The sequence below is a fragment of the Rhineura floridana genome, chromosome 2 (assembly GCF_030035675.1).
Source record: "Rhineura floridana isolate rRhiFlo1 chromosome 2, rRhiFlo1.hap2, whole genome shotgun sequence".
NCBI lineage: Eukaryota > Metazoa > Chordata > Lepidosauria > Squamata > Rhineuridae > Rhineura > Rhineura floridana.
This window is the reverse complement of record NC_084481.1, coordinates 209844060-209857797: the sequence shown is the minus strand read 5'-3', so window position 1 is coordinate 209857797 and position 13738 is coordinate 209844060. Positions and strand designations below refer to the sequence as shown.

At 47.2% G+C, this 13738-nt stretch overlaps 1 protein-coding gene across 5 annotated transcripts in view; it reads left to right on the top strand.

Moving 5' to 3' along the window:
• The first annotated feature begins 2534 nt into the window (after window positions 1-2534).
• The window catches only part of SYNE3 (spectrin repeat containing nuclear envelope family member 3), a 133352-nt gene continuing 122148 nt past the window's right edge, over window positions 2535-13738 (top strand). For 3 of the 5 annotated variants that reach the window (XM_061612069.1, XM_061612066.1, XM_061612064.1), the window contains exon 1: window positions 2536-2902. The gene's annotated coding sequence lies outside the window, so the exon portion shown is untranslated. Of the gene's footprint in view, window positions 2903-6013; window positions 6070-13738 lie in introns of those variants that run through there. The other 2 variants (XM_061612065.1, XM_061612068.1) reach the window with 2 other exon arrangements.

Here is a 13738-nt window from a genome sequence, read left to right as displayed (position 1 = left end):
AAAGCAGGGCCAGTGTGAATTTTTCCTTGGCCATGGATTAGGTACGATGCAAAATTGAGCAATGAAGCCAGCCTCTCCTGATGTTAAAATTCCAAAATCCATACTAGGGCAAACCCATTACTAGGCCAACCAAAATGTTACAAAATAGTATGCACACCTACTTTTAGTAAAGTGATTGCTCTAATATGGATTTTGTCTCATGGACCAATGAGGCTGCCTTTACTTTTCTGGTGTTATAAAGGACCCTTGTGGGGCTAAAATACCCATTTTTCAGAGGCCTAGTAAAGCATCTTTTGCAAGCAGGATATTTGAGCATATATGTTTAACTGATTTGTCACTCTTCCTGAGCCTTTGGAATAGGGCTGGCTAGAAATGATAATTAATTAACTTCATTAATTAAAACCTTCAAGTCAGATATAAACTTAGAGAAAGATCTGTTTTTGTCCCATTCATCCTAAGTCCCTTTCCTCTTTCATCCAACCATGGATATAAATGAAACAGGATGCTAGAACATTTTTTGTTTGCTTTTCACATTGCAGATCTGCAAACAAATTATTTGCTGTATCAGAGATTTAGGTTGCGTACACTTACCTAGGAATTGGACCCATTGATTTCAACGGGGCTTACTTCTGAGTTGACACACATAGAGGATCACACTAGTAGGGCATGCATCTACAGTATACTATTTATTTAGTTATTTATTAAATGTATATTCTGCCCTTCCTCCCAGAAGGAGCCCAGGGCGGCACAAACTTAGATCACTTTTGTACCACTTTGTCATGGATTGCCCCCAAAGAATCATGTGAATTGTAGTTTAGTAGAGTTGCTGCAAATCCTAGCAACACCTTCTCAGAGAACCGCAATTTCCTTTGATCCACAGAAAGAGTAAATTATTTAGAGTAATATTGTAAATGTGCCTATAAGCAACTTTCCACTATATTTGACAAGACTTCTGAAGGACCACCTGTCCTATAAGCCTGCCTATCAATCGAGATCTTCAGATGAAGCCCTTATTAGAGTGCCCCTCCTGTCAGAATGTCAGGCATTCTGTCAGAAGAAGGCTACTCCACTAATCATTAACTACTATAACAGTGTGACAGAGCAATGCATCACATTGTTTATGCATATCGGGCTTCATCCAACATTGGGTGAGCAGATGACAAACTTGCACTACGGATACACCCCCACCCCGCAGAACCCTGAACCTTTCCCAGAGCCTGCCCAATGGGCCAGAAAGACCTACAAATCATTGTAGGCTGTGTCATCCACACTACAGTGGGTGAGAGGGTGAAATCACCCAAAATTGGACAGAAGAATCTTGTGCTCTGGAGAACGCAGCCCACCATGTTGGGTAGGTTTCTCCAATCTTATGCTCCTGATAAAACGGCCATAGCATCCTACTGAGCACTACTATCAGCATCTTTCCATTGGTCAGAGTGAAGGGCTGTAGCTTAGTGGTACAGCATCTGCTTTGCATGCGAAAGGTTACAGGTTCAATCCCCAGCGTCTCCGAGCTAGGGCTGGGAGAGACCCTTGCCTGAAATCCTTGAGAGCTGCTGCCAGTCAATGTACACAATACTGAGCTAGATGGAATCAGTATAAGGTGGCTTCTTCAGTTCCTAACCTTGGCAAGTAACTGATCTGAAGCCGTTGGTTATAGGCTTTTATCTCTATACGAGCGCAATGCTCATAACACATAGAGTATTTATTTTGGCTCAATCAATACTGCATAGCACTTGCAGTTTTTGTCACTATTACTCTATGTGTTACATCATATGTGTTCAGGGTTTGGGGGTTGTGTGTGTGAGGGGGGGGTTGTCAGCTTTAGATTTGACAGATGTCTCTTGCAGTTAGTTTGTCCCTGTTACAGCAACCACCCAGAGGCCACATGAAGTTGCTCCATGAGCCGTAGGGGAAGACCCAGCAGGGCCCTGCATTTCCATCCCTTCCTGCATTGCAACCTGACTTTTCATCACGTGCCACTGATGGCCCTGCGTTCACCACACAGATGTGCAGTTTCCTACACAGGCACCCCCCACCCCACAGATCTAAAAAAATAAAGGTTGCAGTGGTGCGTGGAAGAAAGTGTCTGATTGGCAGAAGTGAAAACCACAGGCACCCAGTATACTGTCACTGTGGCACAAACAGCTCTAGTAGTCGAGGCGATTCAAGCAGGGAAAGCAAAACCAAACTAAAAACTCCAAGGCCAAAGCCAACGACTCCACACACACCCCGGCTCTTCTTTTTGAAGCGTTGATCTGGTAACCCTGACCACCCAAAACGCCAGGGGCTGCGGTGGAAGAGGCCGCAGATCTCAGCGGGGGAGGAGTGAAGCTGAAAGGCACCCTCGTGCCAGTGCAGACAATGTCAGTTTGGGCAGGAAGACGGCTTTACATCCACGTTGCCACCCCTTTACGCCTCGAGACCCCCTAGGGGACTTTCGGCCGTTGCATAAGCCTCCTTCGGCCGCTCGTCAGCAGCAGTCTCTTCTGACGCGGTTACATAACGCGCCGCTTGCAGGCACTGATGTCTCTCTCCCTCTCCCCCCACCCCCATGATAGATCAGGAGAAAATCGTCACGGATCGAAGTTAGCGGATCCCAGCCAGGGACGCGCGGAGCGAAAGCCTCCCTACCCGGTCACCTGCCCCCTGCCCCTCCCGTCTCTGCGTAGCGCTCTGCAGAGGGAAGCGATGAGTCAAGCAGCTCCCGGGCGGCGACGGCAGCAGCAAAGCAGGGGACGGAGAGGGCGGGGAGAGCAAGGCCGAGAGGGAGGAGTCTCTGCCAACGCCGTTGATTCAAACGCGGCAGCTCCGGGTCCTGGAGCCCTCCCGCCGCAGGCTGTTTTTCCAGGAGCCCTCCTTTTCTCTCTCCAATAGGATCCTCTCTCCATGCCTCTTTAAGGTGAGTGCCGAGTTGCGCGCTCCGGCGGCCAACCCCTGCTGGGGAAAGGATGAAGGGATGGTGGCGGTGGCCGGCAGGAGGGCTTCATCAGTGCCACTTTAGCCTTTCGGTGGCGCCACCCTTCGCCTTGGTTGGGTGACACCGGCTGCTGCCAACTTGGTGTCCCCTCCGCATCCCCCCCCTTGGCTATGAGAGTGCAAAACTTTCCGGAGTCGGAATAAAGGTCGCCGTGCGCGCGCGTCTCTTTTTCTCTCTGTGCGTGCGTATGTGTGTCGTCGGGGTAAGGACAGGGGAGGAAATGTCACCCCGGCCCGGGTGTCGCCGGCCGATCTCCTCCCATTCCCAGCCCTTCATGGTGAACTTTTCGAAGCGTAGTGTAGTCTGCCTGTGCAGCGTTACCAACGCAGCGCAGGACGCCTGCAGGACGCTTTCGTATTCGATTCTTATTCGTATTGTATTCTCGCTCTCCAGCGCCTTGCGCGCGGCTCAATCCATATCCATGCATGTTTACTCGGAAGGAAGCCTCGCGGTGTCTAATGGGGCTTCCTCGCTAGCAAGTGCCCAGTTGTTGTTGTTTTTAAGGGGGGTGGGGGTGGGGGTGCGTGTGCACTCTATAGAGCCAAAGCGAGGGGGGGGACTTTCCGGAATCCGAGGATGAGCAGGTGTCAGTCAGCGTTTGGTTTCACAAAGTAGGTTTCCAAAATAGAAATAAAAGCGCGGTTAGCGGAGTCGGGGGGAAGGGGCTGACAAGGGCTGGCGATGGGTTGTGCAATTGCCTGCTTGTACTGTACATAATGTAGCAGTTTATTTATAGTCCGTGGAAGGAGGCGCCTCGCCTATAAGTTTGTCGAGAGTATATATTTTAGACCTGCGCGGGTATTTTTTTCCAGGGGTACATTTTCTGAAAGGTTTTTGTGTGTGGGGGGTAGTCCCACTGAATTGTTGGAGAAGTTCTGTTGGACCCCTGACGACAGTTGGCGAGCCCTCCCCCCCCCATTTGAAGACATGATTCACTAGAAAAGACAGTGATGCTGGGGAAAACAGCAGGGAGTAGAAAAAGAGGAAGGCCAAACAAGAGATGGATTGATTCCATAAAGGAAGCCACAGACCTGAACTTACAAGATCTGAACAGGGTGGTTCATGACAGGAGCTCTTGGAGGTCACTGATTCATAGGGTCGTCATAAGTCCTAATCTACTCGAAGGCACATAACAACAACAAGAAATAGGATGGAGAATTTTCAGGCACTTGTGGTCCTAGAGTTACTATGTTAATACCGTTGAAGGAAGCCGGGCTTGGCTCCAGCTCCTCCCAGTCTTCCTCTCTTCCTTCACCCACCAATAGGAGCTCACAATGGAGTTCCATTCAGTATTAAGTGACTTGAAATAGAAATATTCTGATAATTTTCTCCCATGTCTTCCTCTGCCAGTGTTGGAGAATTCCCTAGCAACATAGGAAGCTGCTTTATATTGAGTCAGACCACTGGTCTGTTTAGCTCAGTATTGTCCACTCTGAATGGCAGCAGCTCTCTGGGTTTTCAGACAGCGAAGGGAATCTTTCCCAAAAGAGATGCCGGGGACGGAACCCAAGGCCTTCTGCACGCAAAGCAGTTGCTGTACCGCCCGGCTACCGTCCCTTTGTTGTAATGACACATAATCCTGTAATTCCATCCTTCTCCTGGAGAATATTTGGTAAAGTCCCACCCCTTCCCCCTTCCAGTTTTGCCACCCACAAATAAAGCGGAGAATTTTGAGAGCCAATCCTCCATAAGAAGAGCCTGCTGGACCAGGCTAGTAGCCAATCTAGTTAAGCATCCCGTTCTCACAGTGGCCATCCAGATGTCCTAAAGTTCATATGTTTGCTGTCCTTAGCATACCTTGCGGGGTGGGGGACCCACAATTAGCAAGCACACAAAAACACGCAGCTGAATAAATCCTTGGTGTTAAGTTATGATCGCAAACTTCCCTCCAAAACTTCAAACCTAGAAGGAAGGTTTAGAGCCAAATTGGCTTTAAAACCCATGGCTCTTTCATGCCTGTGACAGTGAAGAAACGGGGAAGTGGGGTGAACTGCCAATACAAGTGCTTTTTTAGGAGATATAGAGGTGGAACGTGGTTCAAATCCTTGCTCAGCCATCGGGTGACCTTGGTCCAATTGCTGTCTGAACCTCACCCCTTTGGGGGAAATGGAATGAGTGCCAACCTGAGCTCCTAGGACCTGACGTCTCCTCAGATGAAGAGCAAGGGGAACAGGACCCTCCAACAGATCGCCATGCTGCCAGTGACCCTGAAGAGCCAATGGATCCAGATGTCCCTTCCCCAGGACTGGAAAGCCTCTCATCAGTTGGCTAGATTCCTGGCTGGCTCTCAGAGATATACCCTACATCTCCCCCAGGGCCACAGAAGCAAGGGCCCGCTTGCATTGGCTGCTGTATGTTTCCGAACTCGATTCAAGGTGCTGGTTTTAACCTATAAAGCCTTACATGGCTTAGGACCACAATACCTGATGGAACGCCTCTCCCAGTACGAACCCACCTGTACACTCCACTCAACATCTAAGGCCTTCCTCCAGGTGCCTACTCCGAGGGAAGCTGGGAGGCTGGCAACAAGGGAGAGGGCCTTCTCAGTCGTGCCCTGCAAATTATGGAATGACTTTTCTGACGAGGTGTGCCTGGCGCCAACACTGTTATCTTTTCAGCGCCAGGTCAAGACTTTCCTCTTCTCCCAGGCATTTTAGCATGTGTTTTTAAATTGTGTTTTTAAATTGTTTTTTGTGTTTTAAAATTTGTATATTTGTTTTTAATGTTTTTAATTGCTGTAAACCGCCCAGAGAGCTTCTGCTATGGGGCGGTATATATAAATAAATAAGAGGAGACAGTGAGTTGGGCAGGAATCTCAGAGCAGCCACTGAAGTGTCCAGCTAACTGCATGTGAAGCTACTTGGGAGGAGGGGAAGCGCATGGCTACACCCGCTTGGATCAGGGCCCCGCTGAGAACCAAGAAGAGGTGGAGCCTCCCAACTCCCATATAAACTGCCAGTCTGAGCCACTTCATTGCTGAAGCAACAGCTCTCATTTCAGCTCCAGCCTTCCTAGTCTGGGGTAATGGACAGGGGGATCAACATGTAATTGATCAGAAAGCAAACTGATGTCACTGAAATCATTAAGAGGTATGGTGCAGTACTAGTGATGGATGTAGCAAATGTTTATTTGGCGGTTGGCAAAATGGGTTTTCTTTGCCTCCCTTGCTGGGAGGATGGGGAACCTGCAGGCTGCATGTGGCCCTTGGGCTTGTTGCATGTAGCCTGTAGAAATGGGGTGGCAGAGAGAAAGGGAGGGAGAGATGGAGTGGCCTTCAGTGGAGGGCAGTGGATGTGTTCTATCCGTACTGTACGAAGGACTGAAATGATATTTTGAGGCATCAGTAAAGCACTGCACAACTTGAAATGTGCGCCCCAGAATCCTTTGCAGTGTGGCAGAGGATGCAGTGGAGTGCAATTCTAGGACTGGGCAGTGCAGTTACTTAGTGACACAACTGTGGCTGCCTTTGAAGACAGTTTGGAAACTGCAGCTGCTTCAGAATTCGGCAGCCAGATGGTTGACCGAGGTAGGACGGTCCAAATATATAACTCCAATTCTGGCAGAACTGCATTGGCTACCAATAAGTTTCCGGGCTCAATTCAAGGTGCTGGTTTTGACCTATAAAGCCTTATGCGACTCAGGACCCCAATACGCCAAGGACTACCTCCCCACTCAAACCAATCCAGACCCTGCCATCTTCATTTGAGGCCCTTCTTCATGTGACCCCTGCAGAGGAGATCCGGATGGTGACAACACGAGAATGGGCCTTTTCAGTGGTGGCTCCCAGTTTGTGAAGAGCTAACTCTCCCCAGGGAGGCATGGCTGATGGCATTCTTATCTGTTTTTAGGTGCCAGGCAAAAACCTTTACCAGGCCTGTTGGCCCTTAATTTGAAGGGCTTCAGGAACTGGTGACCTCTTTTAGTCTGCAAGACCTGTCTTTTATCTGTACAGATGTGTTTTTAGGTTTTTAAAAAATTGGTTTGTTAGTTACAATTGGTTTTAGCATTTTATTGTTGTAAGTTGTTTTGGTTTGCTTTTGCAACAAAATTGACAAATAAACATAAATAATAATAAAGGGTGGTATTCAATGTTAGTTGTACTCAGAGTAGATCATTGGAATTAATAGACATGACTCATAAAGGTTCGTTCATTTTAATGGGTTTACTCTGAGTAGGACTTCACTGAATGCAATCCAAAATGTTTTGGGCTTGACCTGCCAGCGCGATTGCGTGGATTTCCCCTGTTCCACGATTGCTCTGTGGGTTTGCTTGCCTACTCCACCTTCTTGCCAATTTAGCATGGAGAATGTCTGGAATGAATTGTGAAACTGGTGCGGGCACAGTTTGCACCTCTTGTTCATTTGCTTTTCTGTCCTGGCTGGCTACAGCATTGACGGAACAAAGTATGCAGAAGGAATCTCGATGTGATTGCAACAGGATTCTTGGTTTTTCTTTTTTTGCGCTGGGTTTTATTTGGTGCATGCAGGTTTTGTGCACGTCCTTAACTTGGGAGTCAGAACAAAGATATTTGCATATACAAGTGGTCTGCACAAAGCCTAGAAATCAAACATGGAAGAATAGCAGATTCCTTCCCTTCGCAGCCGAGACCCCTTCTGAAATCCCCCCTCAATGCAGCAAATAGACTTGAAAAAGGTCTTCTATCGGCTACAACAAGGATGGGGAACCTCAGGCCCAGGGGCCAAATGTGGCCCTCCAGGCCACTCTACCTGGCCGTCGGGACCATCCCCAGGCCACACACCCTCCCGAGCCAGGCCCTGCTTTGCACCTCCTTGGGTATTTTCCCTAGGTAGAATGGGTCCTTGTTGTCTGGATGGAAGATAAGAGATGAGTGTGTGTGAAAACCGTACAGATAAAATTTACATTTGCACTCTGAAACTTTTTGCCTCTGGCCACACTCACCACTGGCACGTGGCCCTCAGAAAGTTGCCTGAAGAGAATGTGGCCCTTGGGCAGAAAAAGGTTCCCCTGGACTACAGTGAAAGGCTTCTTTCAAGACTTATTGCACCTGAGAGGGGGGCAGGGGGAGAAGGGAGTGCAGCGGGCACCAGGGGAGACCACTGCCGATGCAAGTGTGCCTACGGGTGTCAGGTTGGTGACCCATAGATACACCCTGTTCTTCTCTGTCTCATCATAACTTTACGCAACATTTTTCACTCTTGCTCTGTTTTACAGTGTCCCAAATAAAACAAACTTTCACCTTGTGATCCACCATACTGTTCCAAAGCATAACAAAAAGTGGACTTGCTTCCTTTCCTAATTCTAATAACATTTGTAAGTTTCAACATAAGCATAAACCGAAAACAAACCACAAACCTCTTGGAGATAATGAAATGGAAATGGACTGCCTTCAAGTCGATCTCGACTTATGGTGACCCTATGAATAGGATTTTCATGGTAAGCGGTATTCAGAGGTGGTTTACCATTGCCTTCCTCTGAGGCTGAGAGGCAGTGACTGGCCCAAGGTCACCCAGTGAGCTTCTTGGCTGTGTGGGGATCCGAACCCTGGTCTCCCAGGTCATAGTCCAACACCTTAACCACTACACCACACTGGCTCTCCTTGGAGATAATAAACAGCAATATTTTAAGGTTATCATTCTTTTTTGTTTGTTTTTATACTTGGCTTCAACGTTTGTACTATTTTTGTAAGTCACTTTGGGGGGAAAAGCAGCTAGTAAATGAAAATTTATTATTATTATTGTTATTGTTGTTGTTATTATTATTATTATTATTTCCACGAATAGAAGCAATCAAATAGGCACCTGACATTAGAAGTGACCAAAGAACATTTGGAAGTTAGCAGATTAACTAAACAATCTTTACTCAGAAGCAAGTCCTGCTTGATTCATTGGCACTTCTCCCAGGTGTGAATATGCATAGAACTGCAGCTCAGTTTTATTTAATGCATACTTTTATGTATTGTGGACTACATATTTGTAGGGTTTTTCTGTTTCACATCGATTTCATCTGCTCCCTCTCTCCCTGTGCATTATTGTAAAGATTATTGAGATAATATATATAAAGCACTTTGGACACTTTGAAACCCCCTGTTTAAATGCTATTCATTCTTAGTATTAATGCCAAAGAAAAACAGGCTGCGATATAAAAGAGAATTAGTTTTAGAAGCCCTGTTGAGGCCTCCGCTGCATTGGTACATTTTGCATCTTTATTAAAATGGCTCCAGGTGGGTGCCCAGCAGGGAAGAAACACGTTACATTGCATCCATTAGTGTAACTCTGGCTTGCTTCTAGCGTGAAATGCATTTATTAGTAACCTGTTAGCATTGTGGGCGAGTCTTGGCTTGTGCCTCCGAAGAGTTAACATGCAAAAGAGCTGTTCCCTTGGGTATAATTACACCCCAGCACGTGATGACCCTTTTGCATTGTAGGCATATGTTGTTGGCACAGTTCGTGCAGAGAATCCTGCCCACATCGTTTCTCTGGCTGTTGCTTGGTGGGCTTGCCTGTCTCTGCGAGAGATAAACAATCTTTCTTTCCAGTGCAGGAGGAGTTTCTGCGAAACAGGCTGGGACTGGAAGACCCATTTGAAACCCGAGAAGAGTGGAATAAACTGTTTGTCATTGGCCAGCTTCAAAGCATTCATGCCAAACCATGCTGCTTTCCTCTGATTTTGCTGTTTATGTGTGGGGAAGACCACAAGCAGCCTTTTCAAGTTTGTGGATTAGAGAGCTAATTCGCACATTCCTTTTAATAATCCAAGGGTCCTGTGGCCCTCCAGCTCTTGCTGGGCTACAGTTCCCATCATTCCTGACCACTGGCCATGCTGGCTGGGGCTGATGGGAGCTGGAGTCCAACAACAGCTGGAGGGCACCATGTTTCTACCCCTATATTAATGTATCTCTTTATAACCTAATAGAGAGCCAGTGTGGTGTAGTGGTTAGAGTGTTGGACTACGACATGGGAGACCAGTGTTCAAATCCCCACACAGCCTATTAGCACACTGGATGACCTTGGGCCAGTCACTGCCTCTCAGCCTCAGAGGAAGGCAATGGTAAAACCACCTCTGAATACCTTCTTCTCTTGGCTATCACTCATGACCGAGTAAGAGGGTTGTTAAAACAAAAAGGGATTGCGAAGAGCTCCAAAAAGATCTCTCCAAGCTGAGTGAATGGGCGGAAAAATGGCAAATGCAATTCAATATAAACAAGTGTAAAATTATGCATATTGGAGCAAAAAATCTTAATTTCACATATACGCTTATGGGGTCTGAACTGGCGGTGACCGACCAGGAGAGAGACCTCGGGGTTGTGGTGGACAGCACGATGAAAATGTCGACCCAGTGTGCGGCAGCTGTGAAAAAGGCAAATTCCATGCTAGCGATAATTAGGAAAGGTATTGAAAATAAAACAGCCGATATCATAATGCCGTTGTATAAATCTATGGTGCGGCCGCATTTGGAATACAGTGTACAGTTCTGGTCGCCTCATCTCAAAAAGGATATTATAGAGTTGGAAAAGGTTCAGAAGAGGGCAACCAGAATGATCAAGGGGATGGAGCGACTCCCTTACGAGGAAAGGTTGCAGCATTTGGGGCTTTTTAGTTTAGAGAAAAGGCGGGTCAGAGGAGACATGATAGAAGTGTATAAAATTATGCATGGCATTGAGAAAGTGCATAGAGAAAAGTTCTTCTCCCCCTCTCATAATACTAGAACTCGTGGACATTCAAAGAAGCTGAATGTTGGAAGATTCAGGACAGACAAAAGGAAGTACTTCTTTACTCAGCGCATAGTTAAACTATGGAATTTGCTCCCACAAGATGCAGTAATGGCCACCAGCTTGGACGGCTTTAAAAGAAGATTAGACAAATTCATGGAGGACAGGGCTATCAATGGCTACTAGCCATGATGGCTGTGCTGTGCCACCCTAGTCAGAGGCAGCATGCTTCTGAAAACCAGTTGCCGGAAGCCTCAGGAAAGGAGAGTGTTCTTGCACTCGGGTCCTGCTTGCGGGCTTCCCCCAGGCACCTGGTAGGCCACTGTGAGAACAGGATGCTGGACTAGATGGGCCACTGGCCTGATCCAGCAGGCTCTTCTTATGTTCTTATGTTCTTATGTTCTTAAGATTGTCTCCCAAAATATAGTCTTTAACAATGGATCCGTCTGAATCTATATGCACCGCCAATGTACCAGACCATGATTAAGGGCTTCTGGATTTCACAGTCCTGCCCCGTCGCCATTTGCCAATCGCCATGGGACTTTTGTTATGGAAGATGCCTGTGCGTGAATTTATGTGGGGAGATCAGTGCACTACAATCAACACACAATCTTGACAGAAAAAGGCTTTGATCCAATGGCATGGGTACCATGATGATTGGAAGTCCTTTATCTGCTGCAGCCTTCATCCGCCTTCACAGCCGTTGTAACATACACATTGTTATCCTCCGCCTGTTCTGCCGTTGAAGGCTTTCTTGGATCATTCTTTGTCTGGGTCCTCTCCCTCAACCTTACCGCCATGGGTGACCCTGCTGGGAGTACATGACTCCCGACGGCATCGCTCACAGGGTTCATTGGAACACGGAAGCCCACTCAACACTACGAGGTGACGATCCAGCAAGGGGTCTGAATACCACCTACCATGAAAACCCTGTTCATAGGGTCGCCCATAAGTCAGAATCGACTTGAAGGCAGTCCATTTCCATTTTGTAACCCAATTCTATTTTATGGTGTTACGTGAAAAAGCAACCATCTAACTTGATGACTTGCTGATGGGTAGTGATGATTGGCAGGTGTTTCTAGAGCTAACCAAACATTTTTGCTCAGTGGTCTTTGATGGCCAGATTTTTTTTTAAATGATCATATGTGGGGCTTGTGATGGTTTTGTGACACACCTCACATGTCGGGGCTGGGGAATGTTGCATCTAGAGAGAGAGAGAAAAACAGTTGTGAGTTGCAATATAGACAGCTGTCACTGGGTCAAAATAACTTGTGGCACCTTAAAAACTAACAACTTTGTTATAGCATAAGCTATTATGGACAAGAGTCCACTTCATCAATGCATGAAGTGTAATCCTAAATTAGAGATATAAATGTACCTCGGAATTTGAGGGAAATGGAAAGACAGTAACTATTCAAAGACAGCAAGAATGAATGAAAAATAAACATGATGGCTCTTTACAACAGCAGTGATAAGTGACAAAACTATCAACTTGGTAATGGTGAGTTGTTATCTATATTGGGACAGGAAATCATTGTTTCTATTTGGGCCCAAACGAATAGAGCTGAACTTCTTGATGTATTGTAATTTAGTAGTTTCACATTGGAGCATCCCTTTGAAGTTCCTTTGTTTCAAGTATGGCAGGTGTGGGGAACCTTTGGCCCTGCAGATGTAGCTAACAACAACTTCCATCATCCCTGGCCATTGGCCATGCTTGTTGGGGCTGATGGGAGCTATAATTCAGCAACATCTGGAGGGCCAAATGTTTCTCACCCTTGAAGTATGGCCAAGATCAGAGTGTCCTCGTAGATGTAAATATTCTTCTACTGATTTCTTAATATTATAATTACTAGCATCAGATTTATGTGGGCAACCTTTTTTCTGTCAAGAACCACATTCCACTAGTGGTAAATTGTTGGAGACCACATTGATGGTGAGCAGGACCCAAGTCAGATGTGGGTGGGGCAAGAGTAAAACATGGGTGGGGGCCACTCCATTAATCTCTCTGTCTCTGTCTGTCTTCTCTCTTTCTCTGTTGCTCCCTGCCCTGTGCAGCTGCCAGGGGAGAGGCAAACTGCTCTTTCCAGGGGTGTGAACTGATTACCTACAGAGTGCTTTTGAAATTAGCCCCGGGGAACATGCCGCCCTAAGGGTATAGGTTGTCCTGCCCACCTCTACTGTAGGGAGTGGCATGTTTGTCCTAGGTAGAACACAGAAGGGCATTACTGGTAGATAACATCATATATGACATTAAAGGATGAGGAGCTGAATGAACCCTTGGAAGTCCTAATGATGTAATTGCAGGCCTGAATAATGTCAGCCACAGCATCAAGGGATCGTTCACCTGCTTATCTTCTGATGTCATGTAGGTTACATCAGCCAGAAATGCCTTTCTGAATTCTGCATAGCAGGCAGAGAGGCGGACAGCCCAGACCATGCAAGGTGTGTGCATGCCTTGCTGTATTGATGCGATGCGTGCTGGCACTACTTGCATTACAGCACTTGTTTGAGTGGGCAGAGAGCAGGTGCCAGGCAGAGTGGTGTGCACGCAGTGGCAAGGAGTTTGAGATCAGAGGTGTATGTGCCATGTGGCCTGCTCTGAGCCCTCTAAGCTACCCGGTTGACCCCGGATGCGGTAGAGGATGTTGTGCTGTCACCAGTGATGAAATAAAATTCATCTGCCAGCACCTTCTGTGTGTGGACGGAGTGGGTCAGCATGTCCTTCATCCTAGGCAGGAAAATGTCTTGGGCTGACTGCCTGGCATCTGCTACTCTTAAGCTGGAAACTTCACCCCAGAATGTAGTTAAGAGAAGGATGTGGCTGAGTTATAGAGCACATGCTTTGTGTGCAAACGTTCTCAGGGCCAATCCATGGCATTTCCAGGCAGGGCCGACCACAGGGCACGAGCCTGCCCCAGGCCCCGGCACTCCCCTTTGGCAATTCACTGCAGGATTGGTACCGCGGATCGCAGGGCAGGAGATCCCAAGCTGCCTGCCATTCCCCCGTTCTACTTACCTTTCCCTGTGCTGTTTTTTCAGCAGCGCGCACTGCACGCACAGGTTTGCCA